The 24,941-nt window shown below is 37.9% G+C and overlaps 1 protein-coding gene across 4 annotated transcripts in view; it reads right to left on the reverse strand.

Annotated features, from left to right (window-relative positions):
* The window catches only part of CAMKMT (calmodulin-lysine N-methyltransferase), a 375,160-nt gene that overhangs the window by 193,465 nt on the left and 156,754 nt on the right, over positions 1-24,941 (reverse strand). The gene's annotated exons all lie outside the window — the stretch shown is intronic.

Below are 24,941 nucleotides of genomic sequence, written 5' to 3' on the forward strand. Positions count from 1 at the left end.
AAAAAAAAAAGTGTTTCATCCCTGGACAGAAGGATGTCATGTCTTTTTTTTTAGAGAGAAAGAGAGTGAGCATGTGCAAGTGGGAATCAGGGAGGATGGGAGGAGGGGCAAAGGGGACAGGAGAAAGAGAATCTTAAGCAGGCTCCATGCCCAGCACAGAGCCCCACTTGGGGCTCTACCTCATTACCCTGAGATCATGACTTGAGCTGAAATTAAGAGTGAGACGCTTAACTGCCTGAGCCACCCAGGTGCCCCAGAAGACCATGTCCTTTTAATGGACAAAACAATACAGGTTAAAAGTCAACTTGTCTTTTCTTAGGAGTATATATATATATATATATATATAGTTACCCCAGAATCACAGCCCTTGCATAAGAGTGTAAAATAAGGAAAGTTCACATGCTATCTACACATGTGACCTTCTGGCTCAATGGTCAACAGAGTGTCAGTAGTGTATTACTGTGTTGGTCAGTTACAGATATTTGAATACCATCTGCTACTTGCTGAAAATGTTACCGATTTTATACAAGACTCTGATGTGCCATGAAACTTTAAATCATAGCACATATCTGGTACTTAATTTCTGTGACAAAGGAATATTCTGACCTTGAACTCTTTGGCTAAGCATCATTTTACCTTGTACAAACTTCATGCCAAGGGGAATATGGCATATGGACATTGCTCCACAAATGTTTGCCATGAAGAATAATAGATTTTAATACACCCAAAAGAGAATTTTATATTTTAGGCTAAATATCTGAAAACCCTTGTCCTGTCAACTAGAATAAGAACCACAAACCTATTCTTCTAAGCCCAGGATGACTATATCAGCTAGTGAGCCTGGGACAGTCCTAGTTCATGCTACTGTGGCACAATTATTAATAGCACCCCCTTTCACTCTCAAAAGTCTCCCTGATGGTATGATAAATTATATGGTCATCCTAAATCTGTCTTGTCTGTTAGATTCTCAGAGATAGATGTAAGACACCAGCCAGACCACACTTACTACTATCTAGAGGAATAATAAAGAATGGAAAATCATTCTCAATCATATACATGCCAATAAATCTGAAGATTTATGGCAGGTATGAAAACAATTTTAACTCAATATTAATATTAATGTCAGCAGTACGGACGACATATTAATATTACTTGTCCTAGATGAAGAAGACGTAGACTAAAAGGAGAGCTCTTCTCTTACTTTCTTTCCAACTCTCCTATTCCCTTCCTCCAAATTGTTCTTTTTTCTAAAATCACTGCAGATTTGTCTAATGACTATCAGGGGGAAATGTCGTACCTAAACTACATAAACTTCTTCTATCCCTGAGGCAGAATAACAGGAGGCAGTCACCCAATGGTTAAGAGGTAGGCCTCATAATCAAACAGACTAGTTTTCACATCTCAGCTCTCTCACCATACACTGTGTAACTCTGGACAAACCACTTAGCTTCTGTGTGTCTCCGTTTCCTCATTTGTAGGATGGGAATAATATTAGCAGGACAGTTGTGAGGGTTAAATAAGATGATGCCTGCAAATTGTGTAGCGTGGTTCCTGAAACATAGTAAGTGTTCAATAAATGGAAACTATGAGGGTGAGTAGTTGTCTCAGTCCTCAAACCAGATTTGGAGCATGGCTACAGTATTGGTGTGCAAGGACACCAACTGTATAAAATTCCAGAATCTTAGAGTTGTTATGGACTGTAACAATCACCAAACCAAACACTGAAGAAACTGCTTTAAAATTCATTGGCTTTTAGGTCTTGCAAGATGTCTTGCATTATGTACAGGAATTTAGGTAGATGGGCATTCACTGAATAGATCTTCCATGTCTAGGGAACAATGTCAAGCCCTAGATAGGTAAGTGACTTGGCTCAGTTTGCACAGCTTGCTAATGAGAAAGCCAGAAGTAAAATGGAGTTTTAAAATTTTCTCTTTTAAATTCTTTTTTTTTTAAGAGTTTTTATTTATTTATTTGAGAGAGAGAGAGCGCGAGCACGAGGTGGGGGGGGGGCAAAGGGGAGAAGGCAGAGGGAGAGGGAGAAGCAGACTCCCTGAGATCATGACCTGAGCCAAAACCAAGAGTCAGTGGCTCAACCAATTGAGCTATCCAGACACCCCTCTCTTCTGAATTCTATTAAAAAGATTCAGAAGTGTAATGACGGTAGACAAGATATCAGTGTGTATCACTGTGAACATTTATCCACACTGTATGATAGAAACCCATGTTGCACTTTGCCTGGAGTAAGTTAAACTGGTTCTGATATAAATTCCAAGATGCCCTTAAGGAAAGTTCTTCATAGATGTACAGAGGTAGATCATGTATAGGCCTCAGTTTTCTCTTATGTAAAGTGGGAGTAATATCATGTGATTTCCAGGGATGTTTTGAAGATCAAAGTAACATGCAAAAGCACTTAGTGCAGTGCCTCACTGTCATGTCCCAAAGTTTACTGTGCTGACAATGATCTCTATTCTTCCACACAAATTCATCTATAGTGACATAAAATTTCAACAAATCCTTCCCATTGCTGCCATTTAAAAAGCATTCTTTGGTTTAAAGCCCAGCCAGGGTGTTTTAAGAAAGCATGGGCCTCGCTGCTAATGGACCGGCTGTGTCCCAGCATCTTTTTGTTGGGAACTCTCTCCTGCAACTGAATGTTAAATACAGATCACAGGTGACCCTGATAAAATGACTCAAGTAAGCAAATTTGACACTTTTCTTTCCTATGCATAAAACTCCAGGGAGCTTCAAGGCCCATCAGTAATGGCCAGAGGAATACAAAGGGCAACAGGCACAATTCCCTCCAGAACTTGCAATCCCTCCAACATTATGCAGAAGCCATCTGCTTGGAGTCACCCAGACAATGGGAATTTGAGGTCTCTGCGCTCGGGTTTCTAAAGTAAATTTACGAATTCAATGAATGTGACATCTAATTTCTTTGGGCAACCTAAGGGAAAGAATAAAGATCTTACAGATGTGGGTTTCTGCCCCCAAGTTAAACAGTACTATGTAATTTTGTGATTAGACTACTGGGGTGTACTCTACCTGGAACTTTGGAACACCACCTGGAATTTTGTGGCTAGGGGGAATAGATAGCTTTTTACCAAACCAAACCCTGAAGAAACTGCTTTAAAATTCATTGGCTTTTAGGTGTTGCAAAATGTCTTGCATTATGTACAGGAATTTAGGTAGATGGGCATTCACTGAATAGGGAGTTTAAAATTTTAGCCCCAAGCCCCATTCTTGGCAGTCCCTGTGAAGATACACAAAGAATATATAAAACATCCATAGTTCCCTTCATATCTTGCAATGACAGCATTGGCTTGATCCCAAATTACAAGACAAGTGGAAAAGAGGGAACCACAGAAGAGGACTCATCTGGACACTGCAAGCTCCTAGAGCTCTCTTTTGGTTTAGAAGACAGTGAATCAATGCTCAACAGAAATCATCTGGTTACTGACTTCTTCCCATATTCACCCCATGGAAATAGAGAAAAAGATATGAGGGGCCTATAAACTCCCTGTGTTCACGGTCTCCCCAAGAGCCTTGCTTAACATTAACCTTCTAGTAGACATTTCATAATCAATTTAAATCATTTACTGTCCCACATATGGAATTTTCATATATGCATTTTATATGTAAATACACTCTTATATGGTTGTCAATTTAATATATATGCCACAAGTAAGAATATATATAAGCTGATGTTCTTTGTGTTGACACTGTCTCTTTAGCAAGACATTTCTGTAACTAGGACTCCCTGTACATACTCCCCTCCCCCATTCTCTGCCCACCTTTTAATGTTACTTCCAATTCTGACACATCAAAGTGAATCTCTCATATTTTAAAAATCCTAGAATCTAAAGCTAATAAGAACTACACACTAAGCAAGGGAAGGATGGAGTAAAGATGCTCTCCACATAACACCATGACTTTGAACGTGACAGAGCTGGATCAGGAACAAAAATGTGCAGCCAATGTTCAAGAAGTTCAAAAAGACCCATTCTGTCCTTCTAAGATGAAAGCCCGGCAGAGGGTGGGGTTGGAGGACATCACATAGGACATAGGTTAACTGGAGTTTGAGGCTTTCGGGGTCCTTAAGATAAGCCAATAAACAAAAGGATAATGATCCTCTGTCAAGAAATGTTTTTAAAATACATGAGTAGTTCAAGAGGTTGTGGCAGGTGGCTTGACAGGAAAAAATGGAGTCTTCCTGCTGTGAGAAAAGATTCTTCTCTTCCCTTGGGGCGAATTATGTTTGCCACTCAATGTACATTTTCCGTGTTTTGGGGATTATAGAACTATAATCATAGTACTCTGGTGAGGAATTCCCCCAGGGGGTGCCTGAGTGATTAGTCACCAAAGAGAGCCCAAAGGAGTGGACAGGGCTGGTAAACTAAAGAAAGCCTTAGTCATTCACTAGCTTCAGAAGATCACAACCATCTCTTTCTACTATAAATGAACTGGGAACATTTTCTTCCAACAGGAAGAAGAACTTAACAGATGTGAAAATAGAAAAAGGAGATCATGTTTTCCTCTGGCCCAGGAGGAAACTACTATGGAACAGACTAGATTCAAAGAGAGAAGACACTTTAGTTTTCAATACTGCATGACAAATTTCCCACAGATTTAGCAGCTTAAAACAGCACCCAGTGATTTATTCATCCTCAGGTAGGTCAGAAGTCCGGCATGGCATGGGTGGATTCTCTGCTCAGGGTATCACCGGCTGAAATTGAGGCATCAGCCAGGCTTTCTCATCTGGAGGCTCTGGAGAAAAATCCACTACCAAGCTCATTCACGTCGGTAGAATTCGGCACCTTGTGTTTATAGGACAGAGGTCCCCTATTCCTTGCTGGTGGTCACCCAGTGGCCACTCTCAGCTCTAGAGGCCATCGACATACCTTACCATGTGGCTCCTTCCATCTTCAAGCCAGCAAGTCCTTCTCATGCTTCCAATCTCTAACTTCCTCTAGCCTCAGATTTAAAGGGCTCATGTGATTAGGTCAAGTCTACCCAGATAATCTCCCTGCCTTAAGGTCAACTGATTTGGGACCTGAATTATCACTGCAAAATCCTTCCACAGCAATACCTAGATTAGCGTTTGACTGAATACTTGGGAGACGGTGTGTGTATACCACGAGTCAAGAATCGTGAGGGCCGTTCTAGAATTCTGCTATCAGGGGTCATGGTTTCATGTAAGACTATGATTTCCTAGTTTAGAACCAGTGAAAACCAAAGCACAGAGAGAAAAATGGGTCTTGGACAATGGCAGAGCTTCCAAGGCTCCGGATTCACAGAAAACTCTAGACTGGGACTAGAAGTGACATGTATTTGTCTAATATTCTGTGATATCCAAGAGAGTCTGGAATGAGAAAGGAGGGGACCTGGAGCTGGCTGTCCCCACAAACTATGCTATAGGAAGCACACAGTAGGATGCTAAGTAAATCTTTGTTGAATTAAAGAACTAAGCCTATTTGGGGGCAAACATTAATTAATGTTAGAATCACACATCTTAAAACCTCACATATGTCTATGCTTTTGTCTTTCTTCCACATCCCTAAATTTGTGGGGAAATGTCCTGAGCTAGGGCTTTTCCCTGCTCCTCATCAGGATAGTTAGAGTGACCAGTACCTCAGATGGGTAGGTATGCCAGTGGCAGGACAATGCAACAGGAGGGACAGTCAGGGATGGACAGCTGTGGGGATGATCTCTTTCCACCTGAGCTTCAGTTCAACCCCGTCCTCCCTACTGCATTATAATTAACTAAATTTAGGCCTTTATGGATAAGGAAAGAGAAGAAGTAATACAATTTGAGCATTTCCTGTGTGCCAGACACTTTATATAATTACTTAATAATTTAATATTTTAATTAATTTAATTATTCTTATTTAATTCTCATAACAACCCTATGAAATGGGTATTATTTTTAATGAACAAATTAAGGTACAGAGATGGGATCTGAAACCACAGTCTTTCCAATGCTAAGCTCCAACCACTGTGCCAATCTTGTTCCATATATTGCTGTCAACTTGTAATGATTTCATCCACTGTCCTTTAGGTTTTAGGTTAATCTTTCACCTACCATTCCCTGACCCACTCTTCTTCCTTGACCCCTGAAGTCCCACCTCGATCAATCCTGCTGAGGAACTGTCGTCTCAAACCATCAGCCTAGAACAGATTTTATTCTTACTTCTGCTGAGTGAATTTCCAAGGGGCTGCCTAAAGGCCGGATGAGACCACCAGTCCTGGAGTGGAGGTTTCTGTACCTGAATCATAGAATTCTCTGAATTCGAGTGCACTTACATTTTTGGGGGGGATCAGAGAGAGACATATGCTCCTGAGCTCCTTTCATCCAATCAGGTTCTGCTCTCCATCCACGAGACCCCTCACCAACTGACACGTTTCTGCAGAGCCAGGCAAGCCAACCCAAGAGATTTATCCTGATTTACCCTTAGGGATTTACAGTCTATATTTTAAAGTGGAAAATCCCATGAAAAAGGCACATTTACAGGGGGAGAAATGAAAGCAACACCAAGTCGTGTGTCATTTCGTTGTATGGTCAGTCTCAGTGCGCATTGCACTGTATCAGCATTAGGGAAAATTAAGTGAGAAAAACATTACAACAGCCCAGGGACACTTCTACCTAAATTTTGTGATTACATTTTAAGTGCTCTCTGTCACAGATATCATAAACTGATTAAATCATTTCATGCCTGACCCCTACTGACTATGCTAAGTGAAAAGAGAGGGCTATTAATAACTACCCATTTCTGACAGCTGCCCAGGGGCAATGCTGCCTTTTGCAGTGCTGAAATGAGTCCCCGGCTCACTTGCTGAATGCTGAATATTGATTCATATTATGAGTGTTGTCAAACACAGAGTGCAGTGCTGCCGATCCGTAGTGGCAGGTCATCAGGAATAGCATTAGCAAATGTCAGGTCAGGAATCAAAGGCCTGCTGGACTCTTTAGGGATGAGATTTATCGATTCCATAAAACGTGAAACAGATCAAGTACTTGTGATGATGGAAACGGTCGTGGCAGAATGAGGCTGAGCCTGCTCTGATGTAGACCTCAGGACAGATGCGGTACACAAGTGACCATGAAAGAAAATGCTAGAAGTTGGAATGCCCGGGACAAGGACAACAGCAGCTTTGGGCTAAGGAGATTTGGGGGCTAAATGTCAGATCTCAGATGTGAAATTGGTCAAAGGTGTATGTGGGGTATGTGTGTGTGTGTGTGTGTCCTACCAGTCTAAGGTATTTCCAAGAGCCAAATCCAAAAGAATGGGATCAGATGCTGTCATGAATATGACAAACAAAAGGTAACTGTCTATGTAAAAGGGGCAATTTGTTATTTTATTGACATCTCTTCTGAAGACACTTAAAATATATCTGGCTTCTGGATTTCCATCACTAGAAATAATTTTTTTAATAAAATCCTCCCATATTGTTATTCCATTCTCGTATTATTCCGCGAGGTGTCCATTAAAACTGTAATTTTTGTAATTCCCCTAGTGCCTTTATCTTGATATAGTGAAAGAAGAAAGAAAGAGAGAGAGAGAGAGAGAAACAGAGAGGGAGGGAGGAAGGAAGCCCTAGACTAGAAGTCAGAATACTAGATTCTTTTAATTCTTGTTCTGCTATTTATCTTGTGACCTTAGGCAAGGCACAACCTCCTATATCCCAATTTCCTCACCTGCAAAAAAATAAAAACCAAAACCAAACAAAAAGTATATGTGCCCTAGCTCTACAAAAAGGTTTTAGGTAGAAAATCAATAACGGATCACAAGTCCCATAATGGAGAGCAGGGTACATATTCATCTTGATGTTTTCAATACCTAGTAAAGTGTTTGGCTCAGAATAATAATTAATTTTTCATTTAACTAAAGGAAAGATGGATACGCTCTGAGACTGTAAAGGTTTACTGTTACTCTTATTGCCTCTATTATTATAAATTTGTTTGCTAAGTATGTAATACTTGGTCTAGCAACACTGGAAATGTTTTGAAACTTGCATTGCTTAATGGAAGTTTGCAGAAGTCATAATTTGCTTTCACATCTTCTAAAAGCAGACCACAATGCCATCTTTAATTTTGCCCCATACTGTGCCTGGAGCCTTGAGCTCTCCATAAGGGAAAGCTAGCAGCTGTGAAGTTCTAATTGTTTATTATATTTCAATAGGTAAATGTAAATTTGTTTATTTACAGCTTGTAAGAGTTCCCTTCTAGAGGAAAGAGTTCTGCTTTCTAGAAGAAATTTGCTCCTTTGACCACTGTAGTATGTCCTCATTGATTTGCTTTTATCTACAAAATGCGTTTCGGAAAATTATACAAAATTACCCTTTTTAAAAATTATTTATAAAAACTTAGTCATCATTGGATTACATCAGCTTATCCTACCTTTTAAATAATTTACATGTGGTTTATTGTTTCTTTTCTTCATTCTCACTTAAATTCTAAATCTTCCTCTGATAAGAAAAGAAAAAGGAAGAAAAGGTGTTAGGATCTTATAGACCGTCCATCAAAGGATCACTCTAGTCTTGTTTTCAATGGGTTGATGAGAGAAAACGAACAGGTGCTACAGGTTACTCAGCTGTTCTAAAATTAAAGATTGATATTTTTCCTCTTGTTCTATTAGCGGACCTTTAGTGACATGTTAGCACTGGATAATGGTTGCAGCAGTTTAAGCCCCATGCTGTGATTTTTAACAGAAAGCCCTGCTACAGCAGCAAACAATGACATCTCCCCATAGCCAGTAACCTAATAAGGAAGCAGTTGCAGCCCTAGGCAGTTTGACTAAACAGCTAGAGAAATCTGACTTCCAATGTACTAAGTCCACTTTAAAGACAATGGCCTGGCTTAATTAACACTGTATTCATTTGTAACTCAATCAATTTAGAATTTTCGTCCTTTAACCATTGACTCTGCCAGCTTAAAAAGAAAAAGAAGGCTCAAGCTGCTGAAAATCCCTCTTGATTTACAGAAACAGGAATTTCTGAACCAGCACTAGAATAAATAACCCTGAACTTTAATTGCTAAGTTTCCCGAAATGGCTAGGTAATCGTAAAACCATCTTTTAATAAAAGAGTTTCATTGACTATTTTGGGAATAAGCTTGGAATGTATTTAATGTAATACCAAAACAAATTATTTTCTTGTACTCCTCTTTTGGGGGGCACTAAATTTAAAATACTAGATCTTGCCCAAAACTATCTATTTTGAATTATTATCACCAACAGTAGCCTAGCAGATTTTGTCTAGCATGCTTATGGGGTCTCATAAATTTCATTTGGCCTATCTTGGCGCCTTGGCTTTGGTTTGACCAATATACACCACCCTCTGAACAGAAATTAAAATAAATGCTAACTCGATCGTATTGTTCATTGACACTGATTTTCATCTTAAAACACATCAGTCAACAAATAAGGTTAATTAGGTAAGACTAGACTAAACTAGTATTCTGAATTCTCCTAAGTAAGGATACAATTTTAAGAGAAATAAAATATATAATTACTGCATGAGATCAACCAGGTTGTGTAAATATTTGGTAAATATTAGAATTTGCAGCCTTATAAAACCAACCACGTAATCTTTCCTGAAAATCTTTGCATTCCGCAAAATTATGTGCTAAAAAATAACAGGGCTTATGAGGGTTGGGGCAGACCATTCAAAACGTGTTAACCAAAGCATAAATGAAAATAATAACATTATTTAAAATTAAAAATACTATTAAAAATACTAGCACAGTTCATCTCCACTGATATTTACACTTAGCTTCACAGTCTATTCTTTGCAGCCTTAACCTTGAGGCTCATACCATTTTCATGAAAATTAAAAGTATGGATAATCCAGAGCATAGCATTCTTCACTAATTCATGTTTTTAACACAGAGGGAAACGTCCGTGCAGCCTCTTCACCTTCCCTTACCGTCATCCTCACAGTTGGCTTAACATCATGGAAGGAACAGAGGTTCTTAAAGCCACTACAAGAGCCACTATTTGCACTAAAAGAAGGCACTTCTGAAGACTGTCAGCTTCTCTCTTGAGGTCTTCATAAAGTGCCAACGTTTTCTCTTTAATTGAAAGAGAGCTTGCCCCAATGGCTTCAAAACATAAATCAAAAAATAGGAAAATCTCATATAAACCAACAAAATTTCCACATCATTCCCTACTTCATTCTCCTATTTACCAACTAATAAGAGATAATTTGCATGAAACAAACTCTTGGGTACATAAGCCATGTTCTCTGTTATAATAAGAAAGGAAAGTATGTATGGCTTTTAAAAGCTAATGAGGGTGAGGAATGGACGCTGAAGAGAAAGAGGATCCCAGCTCTCTAACCTGGTACCCAGGGCCTCCCACCATCTGACCATTAGTCTAGAGTTCCAGTTTTATTTCTCACACACAGCTCTCGCTAGATGAAGCCATGCTGGAATGATCTTTTATTTGGTCCTTAACCTTATGCATTCCATAACTGCTATTCTGAATACCAGGCCTGTATCTGGGCCTGGCGCTGATTCTACTACCTCTTCCATGAGCCCTCCCCCGCCTCCATCCTCCTCTGACCTACTCATTTCGCTCTTTCTAGGTAATGCCTCCTGACCTGCCAGCCAAGTTTATAGATAGATAGATATATGTGCATACACAGAAATACATACATATGTATGTGCATGTCTATGTATAAAAAAGAAAGAGAGAGTCTTAGCTCCTTAATTCTAAGCAAGTTGAGTGGAGGTCTTAGTTGTCATCTTCCTCTTGCTTTTTTTGGTAACCCCCAAATGCCTAGCAGTGTTTATGCATGGCAACAGCTCTGTAAGTATTTATTCTGGATTTTTTTTTTTGGCTGAGGGCCTTATATGGAATCGTATAATAACCACTCTGCATTTGATAAGTATACTCCAGAGAGTTGAAAGAAGTTATGAACCAAACAGTATCTGAAAATAACTTATATACACAAACTTAGATTTGAGCTGATTATATTCACAGAGATAAAGATATGGCTACTTCTAAGAATTCACCCTAAAGACACACCTGAACATTGCAAAAATACATATACACAGGGTTATCCCTTGCAGCATCTTTTGTTAAATTTAAAATATTTTGAAACAATCTAAAGGTCTATGAAGAGTAAAGTGGTAAAGAAACCATGGTACATCAACACAGTGGAGTGATTCATAGCTATAAAAAAGAATGAGAAAGATTTCTATGAATCAATACAGTGATTTACAGGATATATTAAGTGAAAAAACCAAAGTGCAGTAGTATATATGGAAAGGTTATCTTTTGTGTAAGAAAGAAGATAAAATAAGAAAATACACACTCTGCTTTTTTTTTGGCAAAAGAAATATAGAAAGGATAAACCAGAGACTAAGGAGATAAATTTGTTAGAGGAGCAGGTAAGAATGGGTGGAGCAGTGGTAGGGTGGGGAGGGAACAGAAAGACACTTCTTTGTGTTATATACTTTTGGACCATAGGAATACCTTATGTATTAAAAAGATAAAATAGCACAAAACCAGCATGATGAGAGGAAAGCCCTAAAATGCAACACGAATAAAAACAAGTGAACGTAACCTTATTTCAATTAAATATAATAACTACACTGAAGGTGGCAGAGGTTGGAGGGGGTAGGTGGGGATTAATTTTATACCTCAGTCTACAGACAGAAAGAACTATAAACAAATATTGAACCCAATAAATGGGTTTGGTTTTTGCAGTATTTATGGGTTAGCAATTCTGAAACTATTTTCTGTATTCTAGGAATCAGCAAATAAATAAATATATTGAGGATAATAGGAGCCAGGTTTTTCACTGATAAAGGAGAGAGTTACAAGTACGAAATATGGTGTTGGAATAGTATTGAATATATCAATTTGAGTTTATATATATAAATATGAATTTTTGTAGCTTTGTTCCCTGCGAGAGCCCAAAAGCAATAACATCCCAATAATAAGGAGCACACCTAGAACCCACTTCTGGGTTTCGAAATAACATCTTCCACTAAAAGGAACCACTGTTCCTTGGAGAACTGGTTGGTGCCATGGCTGGACCAGGAAAGTATAAGTTGAGCCTGGAATACCTTGTTGTATCAGAAAATAAAAAAGAATACAAAAAAGATAGGGCCATGTCAAAAAGACAAAGGAGTCAGCTTGAAGGGGCTTCTACTGACCAAATCCGGGACAATATGAGCACCAGAATAAATAATGGAAACAAAATATTTTAATCCATTGAATAAAACAAGAATCCACGAGTCCATACTAAAATGCATGTATGCATACATACATACATACATACATACATACATAAGAAAGGGGAAATGGGAAGCTCTTCTTTACAACAGAATGTCAACTAATAAATGTAGAGGTAATTATTTATACAATAATAATAGATTCAAGCATGATTCACCAATGAATGCTAAAATTGGTAGGTGAACATTGATGGGGAATAAAATATTTAAATAGTCTTAAAGCTTCTCTCCACAATTACTTATTGATCACAAATGGAAAAATGGTAACTGTACAATGGAAAACCTAGAAGTCATCACCTTTGTCATCACCAAGTGGTTAGGTCAATATCACCAATAATGGAACAAACCAATATGATGTTATCCCCTGATAGGATGCACTGGATAAAGACACCATCACTCTGTGATATGCTTGCCAAAAAGCATAACCTGAATTTGATCATGAGGAAAGAAGACAAACCTAGGCTGAAGGACATTCGGCAAAATAACTGGCTTTTACTCTTCAAAAATGTCAAGATCAAATGAGACAAAGAGAGACTGAGGAACTGTTCTGGATTAAAGGAGACTAAATAGACAGGACAAGTATATTAAAGGCTTGATCCCGAACTGGATACTGGTGTGGGAAAAATAGCTATAAAGAATATCAAGATAATTGTTGAAATATGCATATGGATTGTGGGTTAGATAACAGTTTTGTATAAATGTTAAATTTCCTGATTTTGAGAATTATACTGTGGTTAAGAGAGTATATCTTGAGATAATTCACAGTGAAATACTTAGGGTAAAGGGATATACCATGTCTGCAACTTATAAGATAGAAAGATAATAGATACAGATATAAAAAGATATATTAAAAAAAGAAGTATTTTTATATATAAAGATTATACAGATAGATGGATAGAAAGAATGTTAATGTAAATAATTCGTGTGTTCAAGTACAAAGTATAGGAGTTCAAGGTCTGTAAGTTTGAAGCTAAAATGTTTTTCAAGTGTGTGCATGTACATAAATATATAATGTGTATGTGTGTAAAAAACATGGTCCACATACTACTTCCCCGGGAGGGTTCATTTCCCGCTGAGAAACTCCGGGTCAGTTAGAAGGTAACTTTGAAGGAAAGACCAATCTATCCCCAAAGAAAGGAAAGCCATCAGAATATATTGAATATGCTGGTTGCCTTAGTGTAAAATAAATTTTTTAAAAAAGAAAAAGAAAACAAAGCCAGTGAGAATCCAGGAGACCAAATGGCCTACAATCAGTCATCTATATGGAGTCCCTCTGAAAACATGTTATCAGTAAGAGAAGAAAATATTCATAGGAACTCGAAGATGGCAAAATAATGAGTAAGTCCTGCTTTGCCTCAGACATCCTGATTCATGCCAATGTCCTGCCATGTTACTCATAAGACCCAAAAGTGTTCAAGTTTGGATGACAAATTATATGATCATTTTACAGAAAATTAACCATATGGCTTTCATCTTTGTAAGAGTTTCTTCTTCCTCTTTTTTAAACTTTTCCAACTCATGTTTCATTTCCTTCAGATGAATCACCCTATCTTTTCTGATTTCCTCTCTCTCTAATTCTGGTCTTATTTTACAGAAGCAACTACTTCATTAATTTTTTGTTTGTTTGTTTTCTATTCTTTCTTTCTTTATATCTTAAATTCATGTTCAGATATAGTTCTTGCTTCTGCTCTATTCCAACACTTTTCTGGTAAGCTTATTTGTCAATTTTTTTGTTTGTTTCTTTTCTTCATTTTCCTTGTAATATTTCAATATTGATATTGCTGACTCTTTCTGTTTGTTTAATTATTACTCATTTTTGAGCAAGGTGAATTTTTCCAAGACTAGCTATTTGCATGAGGTTCATGTTGGGGAGGCCCAGAGCCACATTCCAGACTGTTAGGCTATGGGTTTTTTTTTTAAGATTTATTTTTCTTAAGAGAGTGAGAGTGGGGAGCAGGTTGCAGAGAGAGGGAGAGAATCTGAAGCTGACTCCACATATAGCATGGAGCCAGACACGGGGCTCCATCTCACAACCCTGAGATCATGACTTGAGTGGAGACCAAGACTTGGCTGCTCCGCCGACTGAGCCACCCAGGAGCCCCTTGGGATATCTAATAGGACATAAGACTGAATAAATTCTCTGAGCCTTTCCTTCACCTGAGCTAAATGAAGTTAGCACTCCAGGACTGTTCATGATACAGTCTCTCTTTTCTCAACTCCATCTTCCTGAAAGCCTGCTTCCTTCGACATGCTTCATCCTGTTTCTCAAGACTTTATGCCAAAATTTTCAGGGAAGTCTATGCATCCATTCCCATGATTTTAAAAATGAGATTTTTGGATTTGCCCCCCAGAGTAAATGTGGAGGTAACTACCATCTTTACTCTGCCACTTCAAAACTGTATTTCTAACACAAAAGTGTGATCTGTCACCCTGCTAAAAAAATCTTCGATGGCATGCAACTAGGATAAAAGTAAAATTCCTTAATATGACCTTACAAAGTCTTCATAAATTTTTTCAGTTTTGTTGCTTGAATTTTCTGCCTGCCCAAACAGTGTGCCTTAATAGTGATGTCCTCCCTGGCTCCCATAGAAAAATGAATTTGCCCCTTTTTTGTGTTCCCATTCAAAGTATTCATCTTACTATATCTACTATGCATTGCCATTATTTATTTGCATGCCAGGTTTCTCCAACATACTTTAAGCTCCACGAGGGCAGGCAAATTGTCAAATTCATCTCATGTATCAGATACAGAACGTGACCTGCTGTAGGAACTCAGTAAGTGTTTGTGACACAGGTCTAAGTACGATGTCAAGTGCTATCGCATGCGAGCAGATATTTAAACTTCTGGATTTCTGGATTCCTTCCTAATTTTTAACTATTTTCTTTCTGTATACCAACACGTCATCAGATTTACTTCCTTATGAATTCACATGCCCATATATTTGTCAACATAATCTATATGTGATGGTATTAATAATTGTGATTTCTTAGACATTTGTACACTGTAACGTCCATCCACAAAACATCTTATTGTTCCAACATATTGACACTTCAAAAGCAAGTAGCTAGCCTCTCCCTATGCTGTAGGTACCATTTTTTAGTGGTTAGTTGATTAAAATATTGATACAAAATGACACTGGGTCAGCAAGGAGCCAGATTTGGAAAATGCATGTACATACATATATATTACATATTGAACTGTAGGAAAGCACTATAAGGAAAAGAATCAAGAGTGTTAATTCCCAGTTACTATGACATACATTTGTTTTAAGTTAGGTAAATAGTCTCTAAAAATACCCTTTCCTGCCTTTTATTTTCTAATGCTTAAACTCCTGTAGAAGATGCCTGAGAATGATGGCATCACGCTGTAACTTTGCAATAAGACCAAAAGAAAAAGAAAAAGAAAATGCAGAAACGATCTCTTTTAAATGTACTCAAAAACATTTGGCTTCCTTTTCTTAAAGGGAACCTGTGTGTAACTGAAAAAAATACAAGTATAATATCATGAGATTCAAAGGTTTATCAAAATTGCTGTGATATAGACAAACCTCAAGTAAAATAGACGCCGATACATACCAAAGGGATTTGTAGTATTACTATTTATTTTACATAAAATAGATATACAAGATGTGAATGAACAGTAATCACAGAGTAGGAAGTCCAGTGGAAAAGGGGATATATGACCGGAACCAAAGCACTAACTCCTGTGATGAATAATGCTCCAGCCTCTGATAAAACTGTGAATATAATGTCAGTTGTCTTTCTTATTCAAATGAAATTTCTTGTACCCACACCAGCACAGCAGTTATGGGCTGTCAGCCAGGACATTTAAAGAACCTTAAAACAGCTGGATTTTACAAAGAAATCCTTCATAATGGGGTTGTACAGTCTCAAATTATACCATGGTATATTAAACAGGGCAATTTTTACAAGGAAAACCATATAAAACATTGTGTAAGGAGAGATGTATATATTTCTAGGATTTGAACTCCATGTAACCCTATATTAGATCCATTATTTAAAAGGAGATCTGTTAAGAATTGGCCTTAATTCTTAACCTTAAAAACAGAGTGGAACAAATCTATTGAAATTCCTTGGAATAATCTTTAAAAGAATAGGTTTGTTGCGGCACCTGGGTGGCTCAGTCGGTTAAGCATCTGACTCTTGATTTCAGCTCAGGTCATGATCTCAGCCCTGTGTCGGGCTCCGCGCTGGGCATGGAGCCTGTTTAAGATTCTCTATCTGCCTCTGCCTCTGCCCCTCCCCACTGATGCTCTCTCTTTCTCTCTCTCTCTTTCTCTCTCTCTCTCTCTAAAAAAAAAAGAAGAAGAAGAAAAATAAATAAACAAAAGAGTAGGTTTGTAAACTACCTAACAGTATAATCCAGAGAGGGAAGAATCTGTCCTCAGTTTATCTTGCGACTAGAAAATGAGATTTTCATAAGTCATATATTTTTAGAAGTCAGTCTCTGTTCTTTATGCTAATATATTGGGCTCCCAGCAAGTTCACATGCACAATGGGGAATGTCCTTCTCATCATCTCTTATTTTCTCTGAGGCCACTACACTATTAAACTATTAATAATAATTTTTACAAAGAACATATACCTGCAAGCATTGTGAAATTGTGAGAGGCTGATAGTGGATATTTTAAATACTTTCTACACGTTAACATTTCAGAATGATTTTTTAAAATTAGAATTTAAATAATTTCTTAAAATACATCATAGACCCTCCCCTTTCCTTTTCTCTCATATATGAGACAAGAGCACTGGGGAGGCACATCACCTATGACCATCAAAAATTTGAGATCATTCACCAAGTGAAATGGGTCTTGTTTTAAGAATAGTGATAGTGCATGTGCTTTGGCCCTTTAAGAATCTCAAAGTATCCAGTTGGGGAAAATACATTGACTGAACACTGACAAAGTACAGTGCTGTTGGAATCATTCACATCAAACACATCATCAGTAATTTTCTAGAGAAAATGCCAACAGTGTGGCTAAACTTTTTGGTTAAACAATGCTTTTAGAAGTGCCTTAAGAACTAAAATGAGTATCTAAAAATTCTTTCAAATGCTATAAAGGCCATTAGTAGATGAACACATTTGTCAACAATTTAATTTAATATTTTTAAGCCATCTCAAAGTCACATAGTGGTAGTTTTTTGTTTTCAAAGCATCACACTTGTTACTGATATGCTATATAACAAATAATACATTCTGAACTTTTCTTTGTTTATTAACAAGCCCTTGTAATTAACTTGCTTTTAAATCATAAGTATGATACTATTTTAATTTCCCTCACATTCTCTACCCTATCATTTGAAATCACATTAAGCTGACTCTTAGAAGGCCACCTGGTGTAATACTATGACATTGAAGTGAGCTGTTCTGGTATGCAGGCAACACTGACAGTCTTCTCTGCTAAAATCCATCTCTCTAACTGATGACAGAACTAGGGGAAATTAATTTTTGCTATTCATAAATACCTGACAGGTTTAATGTAAATGTTTTGAAAAAGACCTCAGCATATGCTGCACATACATTATATGCAGCACTGCACTGGAATATTGTATTTGAAACCCGTTCAATTTCCAGATCGCTACTGCTGAAACTGTTGAAATGTCTCAAATTACTCACAGATTGCAATTTTCTCCATATACATGTAAATAACAACAGAAATCCCCATGAAACCTTTCAGTCACTGGAAAAATCAGCAATTTGACACTTAGGACAAATTTCTCTGATAGGAATACTATGAAAATGCAGGTAAACCTGACAAATCACTGAGCATTAGTCTAGCTCCCCTCCTGTGGTCAGAGCCAAAGAACTTATTTGAAGGAGGCTGTGCTCATTTTTAAGGCCCAGAAGGGCTGCTGCAGAATGCCTGCTACCTCAGAAACAATCCTGGCCCAAAGCAGATGAGTCGGGATCTTTCTGGTAAAGGTGAACACAGAGTCATTCCTTAAGATACCATACACAGTCCCAGAGACACACAGGAACACTTTTGTTTAAGTGTACATGCGTAATAAAGACCCTTGCAGGTTCGACCCACTTTATGAATTAGATATATCCTAGAAAAGTCAAGTGTAACTACGCAGGGAAGCTTTTTATTTAAATAAATTCTACGAAGGAAAACCATCTGTAATGCAATATCACCCATCACTGATCTAATTTTCAAGTTTTATGTTCATTTTCAAGTTTGAGTATCAAGAGAATAATAACGGTAGTGCATTGAAACACATCAAATAGGTTAAAAATCTATGAGTTCATAACGATATTAGAAAAACAAGCCAGGGCGCCTGGGTGGCTCAGTAGGTTAAGTGTCTGCCTTTCGCTCAGGTCATGATCCCAGGGTCCTGGGATGGAGCCCCACATCAGGCTCCCTGCTCAGCAGGGAGTCTGCTTCTCCCTCTGCCCCTCCCCCCGCTTGTTCTCTCTCTCTCTCTTTCTCTCTCTCTCTCTCTCAAAAATAAATAAATAAAAGCTTAAAAGAAAAGAAAAGCCAAATACACCTGGTTGGTCTCTTTTGGAGTATGCTAGGGAACAAATTCTGAAAACTGGAAGATAAAGGGAAAGAAATCAAGCATTTAATCTGCCTTTCCTATAACTGTACCTCAGGTTATTGATAAGAGAAATTTTCTCTGTATAGAAGTATTCCAGCTAATAAATGAAAAAAAATAAACATATTAGAATATCACCACTTTGCAAACCCCTAATGAAATAATGGCCACTAACATCACAACACAATCAGATACTTGATTGAAATAAAAATGCAGAGTACAACCAATGAAGTATTCTTGTCCCCCCACCCCAAAACTTCTTAAGCTAACTACCAGTTCACAGGAGAAAAATGTATTCGACAATACCACAGAGATGCAATGAGCAAATCCTGAATGCGAGAAACAACAGGAAGACAGACCCAGTTTCTGAACGTGAGAAACAACAGGAAGACGGACCCAGTTTCTTTGACAAATAAAGATGCAAGGGAGAGGGAGAAATGAGGGACAGGAAACTATAGATTAAAACCATAGGTTAAAATGCAATGGGGGATGTTGTCTTGCTCCCAATTTAAACAAACTGACAGTTAAAAAAAAAAAGTTATGACAAATTTGGGAAAATTTGAGCAATGATTAGATGTTTGATGATTTTAAGAGATTGTTGGTCATTTTTAAGATATGATGATAGTACTGTGTTAATTTTTTTTTTCTTAAAGTCTATCTTTTAAAACACATACTAAAATATGTATTGATGAAATTAGTGGTGTCTGTAATCAGAAATGGTTCAGTTGGTAGGAGGTGGGATTGGGGAGAGGGACAGATGGAAAAGACCGGCCATGTGTTGATAACTGAGGAATGGGTAGCTGTACGGAGGTTCAATATATATTATGCTCTCTACTATTGTGTAGTTTTGAACTTTTCTATTATAAAAAAATTTTATTGCACACAAAACTAAGGAAACATTATTTCTTGTAAAATTCTAAAATTTACTGCCTGACTAATAGTAAATTGGGAAGTTAGGAGGGGGAGAAGCTACAAAAAAGGAAGAAAATACTTCTACCTGTGATAATCAACAAGAAAGGAAAGAATAAATTCAGCTGAAGAGACAAAATTCTTACTAGATCCTTCCCAATTGGTTGGTTGAACTAAATAATCTCTAACTCCTTTTCCACTATGAATTTCTATAACTCTACAGCTTTAAAAATAACTATAAGGGATTAATACACAGAGCACAGAGGGTTTTTAGGGCAGTGAAACTACTCTGTATGATACTGTATGATAATGGTGGATACATCTGTCCAATGGTGGACAGATACATATACAGATACATATACATATGCATCTGTCAAAACCCATAGGATGTATAACACCAAGAGTAAGCCCCAGTGTAAACCTTAAAGGACTTTTGGGTGACAATATCCTGCTGTGTAGGTGCATCAGTTCTAACAAACGTACCAGTCTGAGGCAGGATGTTGATAGTGGGGGAGGCTGTGCACACATGAGGGCAGATGGTATGAGAAATCTCTGTACATTCTGCTTAATTTTGCAATGAATCTAAAAGTACTCTAAAAATAGTCTATTTCAAGAAAAAAGAACTATAAAACACTCATGAACGTGTTGCACAAACTCAACATACTGCAGTTCTTAAAGGTGTAGATTATGTCTAAGTGTAAATAATCTTAAAATATTTTAGGACATTAAAAAAGAGCTGGAGTGCTTGCCTAGAGATGGGGGATTGGGAGGAAATGAGGAGTGACTGCCAATGGGTAGAAGGCTTCCTCTGGGGTGATGAAAATGTTCTCAGTTTGGTTGTGGGTATGGTTATAAAACCCTCCGGATATACTAAAAACGATTGAATAATACAATTTAAAGAGTGAACTGTACAATATGTGAATTATACCTTAAAAAAGCTCTTATTTAAAAAGTTGAGGGGTGGGGCACCTAGATGGCTCAGTCGTTAAGTGTCTGCCTTCGGCTCAGGTCATGATCTCAGGGTCCTGGGATTGAGCCCCACATCGGGCTCCCTGCTCGGCAGGAAGCCTGCTTCTCCCTCTCGCACTCCCCCTGCTTGTGTTCCCTCTCTCGCTGTGTCTCTTTCTGTCAAATAAATAAATAAAATCCTTAAAAAAAAAAAAGTAATAAGAGAAATTTTCTCTGTATAGAAGTATTCCAGCTAATAAATGAAAAAAATAAACATATTAGAATATCACCACTTTGCAAACCCCTAATGAATATATATACATATATATACATATATAAAAAATTTATATATATACATATATAAAAAATTTGAAAATTATCTGTAAATATCCTCAGCCTTATGTAACTTCTAAGGCAGTAGCTATTAATGTCATAAGATTATTAACATTTATATTCAATTTACTGGGATAAAATTTCAGTTTGAAATATTGGGAAAGAGGCATATTGCTAGAGACAACAGTTTTGAGATCTAACAGACCCAGGTTTGAACCCTAACCCTGCTACTTATTATTTGGTGACCTCAAACAAATGAATTATCCCCTCTCAGCCTCAGTTTCTCATCAATAAAATGAGTACAAGGACTTTCACCTAATAAGATAATGATAAGGACTGGGCCCCTGGGTGGCTCAGTCAGTTAAGCATCTGCCTTCAGCTCAGGTCGTGATCCCAGGGTCCTGGGATTGAGTCCTGCATCAGCTCCCTGCTCAGTGGGGAGTCTGCTTCTCCCTCTGCCCCTCTCCCTGCTCAGGCACTCTCTCTCTCTGTCAAATAAATAAATAAAATCTTAAAAAAAAAAGATTATGATAAGGACTGTATGACATAGGATGCTATAAAGCAGCTAATGATCAAAAAATGGAAGTAACCCTAATTTTTCTGTGAAAATATGCAGTGAAATTTTTGAAAGGAGGTAATATCTTTTTAGTATTTATTGGTACAATTTTTCTAATGGTTGTGATTGGATTGCAGTCACCAACAAGATAAATGTGGGCAGTTTTAATAACAATTATAATCTAATTTCATATATATTTGTATCATCTAGCCTGAGATGTTTGTATAAATGCCTAAAAATACTTCCAATACTATTACTACTATTACTATAACTATTAATATACACTGCACACCTTAATTCCACTTCTTCTCATATAAAATAAAAGGTTTTAAATGAATATTTGAGGAAAATAATACAAAGCGTTGCTTAACAAGCTAAACTGGTTTATTTTATTTTATTTTATTTTATTTATTTGAGAGAGAGAGAGAGTAGAAGGATGGGGCAGAGGGGGAGGGAGAGAGAGAATCTCAAGCATGCTCCACGCCACCGAGCACAGAGCAGGGTTCAATCCCACAACCCCAAAATCATGACCTGAGCCAAAACCAAGTGTCAGATGCTTAGGGGCACCTGGGTGGCTCAGTTGGTTAAGCGTCTGCCTTTGGCTCAGGTCATGATCCCAGGGTCCTGGTATCGGGCCCTGCGTCAGGCTCTCTGCTAATGAGGGAGCCTGCTTCTCCCTCTCCCCGCTGCTTGTACTCTCGATCCCTCTGTCAAATAAATGGATAAAATCTTAAAAAAAAAAAAAAAAGGAGTCGGACGCTTAACTGACTGAGCCACCCAGGTGCTCCTAAACTGGTTTTTTTATTATGATGCTTTGCACTCATGTTGAGGCTCTTAAACTACTTCAAGTAAAAAGAAAAGATCATAGGAGGCATAACAGCTATTGTTTCAAAGAAAAGCAGAAAAAAGAGAATCATTCATTCATTTAACCATTCCACAAACATTTTCTGAATTCCACGTATCATGCCAGGCCTGGTGGATTAATGATGAATGTTGTCCACCAGGAGTTCCCAATCTATTGTCACACACAGGTAAGTAAGCAAATAATTTCAATAGAATGAAATAAATGCTAACAAGAGGGATGGCATAAAGTAGGGCATGGCTGACTGCAAAAATAAGGAATCCTTCAGTACCATGCAGTGCAATGATTAGATAAAGGGCAGATGGCTCAAGCCCCAGTGTTTAGTTCATTTATTCACCAAATATGTACAGGTGTTGAGGATACACAAGTAAACAGGGTAGACCTAATGCTCCCTAAGGAGCTTCCAGTCTAACAGAGAAAGTAGGCAATGGAAAATAATTACATTAATGTCTTCAAAGTGCTAGAGTGGGGCACATAATGGGTGTTAACAGGAGTACCTGGCAGAAGAATGTCAAGGCAATAAGTTTGCACTGACATGTTACATTATTGTGGAGTTTTGTGAGACAAGCTATTTGAGTTACTAAAATATGCTATTTTAAAATTCCTGTTTAGGGGCGCCTGGGTGGCTCAGTCGTTGGATGTCTGCCTTTGGCTCGGGTCATGATCCCAGGGTCCTGGGATCAAGCCCTGAATCAGGCTCCCTGCTTGGCAGGGAGCCTGCTTCTCCCTCTCCCACTCCCCCTGCTTGTGTTCCTTCTCTCGCTGTGTCTCTCTCTGTCAAATAAATAAATAAAATCTTTAAAAATAAATAAATAAATAAAATTCCTGTTTAATTTCACATGAGCCATTCTGACTCACCTAGTTCACTTCCAAATTTTTAAATTTCTCCTATTTTTTTACAAAGACATCGTCCACTTGGTGGATTATTGACTTAAAGTTTAAACAGTTTACTGATTACTTACCTGCTCTCTAGATGAGTCCTAGTTTACTCCTTACCATAGAAATTGGTACAAGCTCAAATAACATGAAGCAAGCAAAGCATGACCCTAACATAATGATATTTGAATATCAGTATCATTATACTCCTCCATTAGCATACATGATTCACAAAAGACTTTATTAAGAGCTCAGGAAATGCATACCCTAAACGTGTTGTTCTATACTCATGAAATACTCACAGCTCCTTCTAGCCAATTCACCTCCCCCCAATTCCATTCCCATTTTAAGTTGATTTGCACCGACAGTGCAAGGAGATCTGTACAAGGTTAGCAGTTTCCTTCTCACATTTGTACCAGAAATACTGTATACTAGCTACCTTTGGGGACCTGGGGAATCCAAATGGCTTCTCATACTTTATCTCCCTGGAAGTTCAAACAACTGACTATATGTTGTTTAATAAGAATTTCCTTCAACTTTACTCCTTACTGACACAGTGCATTCACAGGATGAAAATGCTCTTCAACATTCATTCTACCTTTTTATTCTATTTATTTTCTCCATTGTGCTCTTGTCTTCTTTTCAAATTTTACAGCTTGAGATATGTTATAGATTTCAGATTGTCTTTAAAGCTGGAAACAACCCCTCCACCAAAAAAAACCCACCAACAACAACCAAATAAAAACAGATACTAAGGGATGCCCAGCATACATTGCTTGATGATGAAGAAGATGATAAGGGAGAAGGAAAGAAGAAGAGAAATAGAGGAAGAAAGAGGAGGAAAAAGAAAGGCACAGTAGGAGAAGAAACAGAGAAAAAAGAAGAGGACAATGAAAAACATAAATAGGATTAGACCATTAGCAAAAGGAAGGAAGGCTATAATAAAAATAACACCATCTTTGGACAGAAGCGCTTTCATCTTCAATAAAATAATATCTTTTTAAATTTTTTTTAATTTATTTTTATTTTAGAGAGAGAGTGCATGTGTGAGCAGGGTGGAACAGAGGGAAAAAGATTCTGAAGCAGACTCTGAGCTGAGCTCAGAGCCCAACGTGGGGCTCCATCTCACAACCCTGAGATCATGAGCTGAGCTGAAACCAAGAGTCAGGGCTTAACCAACTGAGCTACCCAGGTGCCTCTTTAAGAAATATTTTTTTAAGTAATCTCTTTGCCCAACCTGAGGCTAGAACTCACGACCCCGAGATCAAGAGTCACATGTGCTACTAAGCCAGCCTGGCGCCCCAATAAAATAATATCTTGAAACCTCCATTTGGACGAGTAGGAGAAATTCCTGGATAAGGAATGGGGGGATGGGAGACAAGTTACCCAACCATGGAGTCAAACTGTATTACCTACCCCCTGAATTTTACCATCCCTGTGGTAGTTTCAAGACATGGACCCAAAATTCTTCGATACTCTTCCCATCAAGCAGTGAATTCTGTGTCCCCTTCCCTTGAATCTGGGCAGACTTAGGACTGCTTCAAGCCATAGAATTCACGGGAGAGATGCTATGTGACTTCTGAGGCTAAGTAAGAAAGAGTATACCACCTGGGCCTGATCCTTGCTCTTGCAATGCTTGCTATCTGGAGGCCCCCTCA

This window comes from Mirounga leonina, unplaced genomic scaffold, assembly GCF_011800145.1.
Source record: "Mirounga leonina isolate KUSES-001 unplaced genomic scaffold, KU_Mleo_1.0 Mir_125, whole genome shotgun sequence".
In the NCBI taxonomy this organism is placed as follows: Eukaryota; Metazoa; Chordata; class Mammalia; order Carnivora; family Phocidae; genus Mirounga; species Mirounga leonina.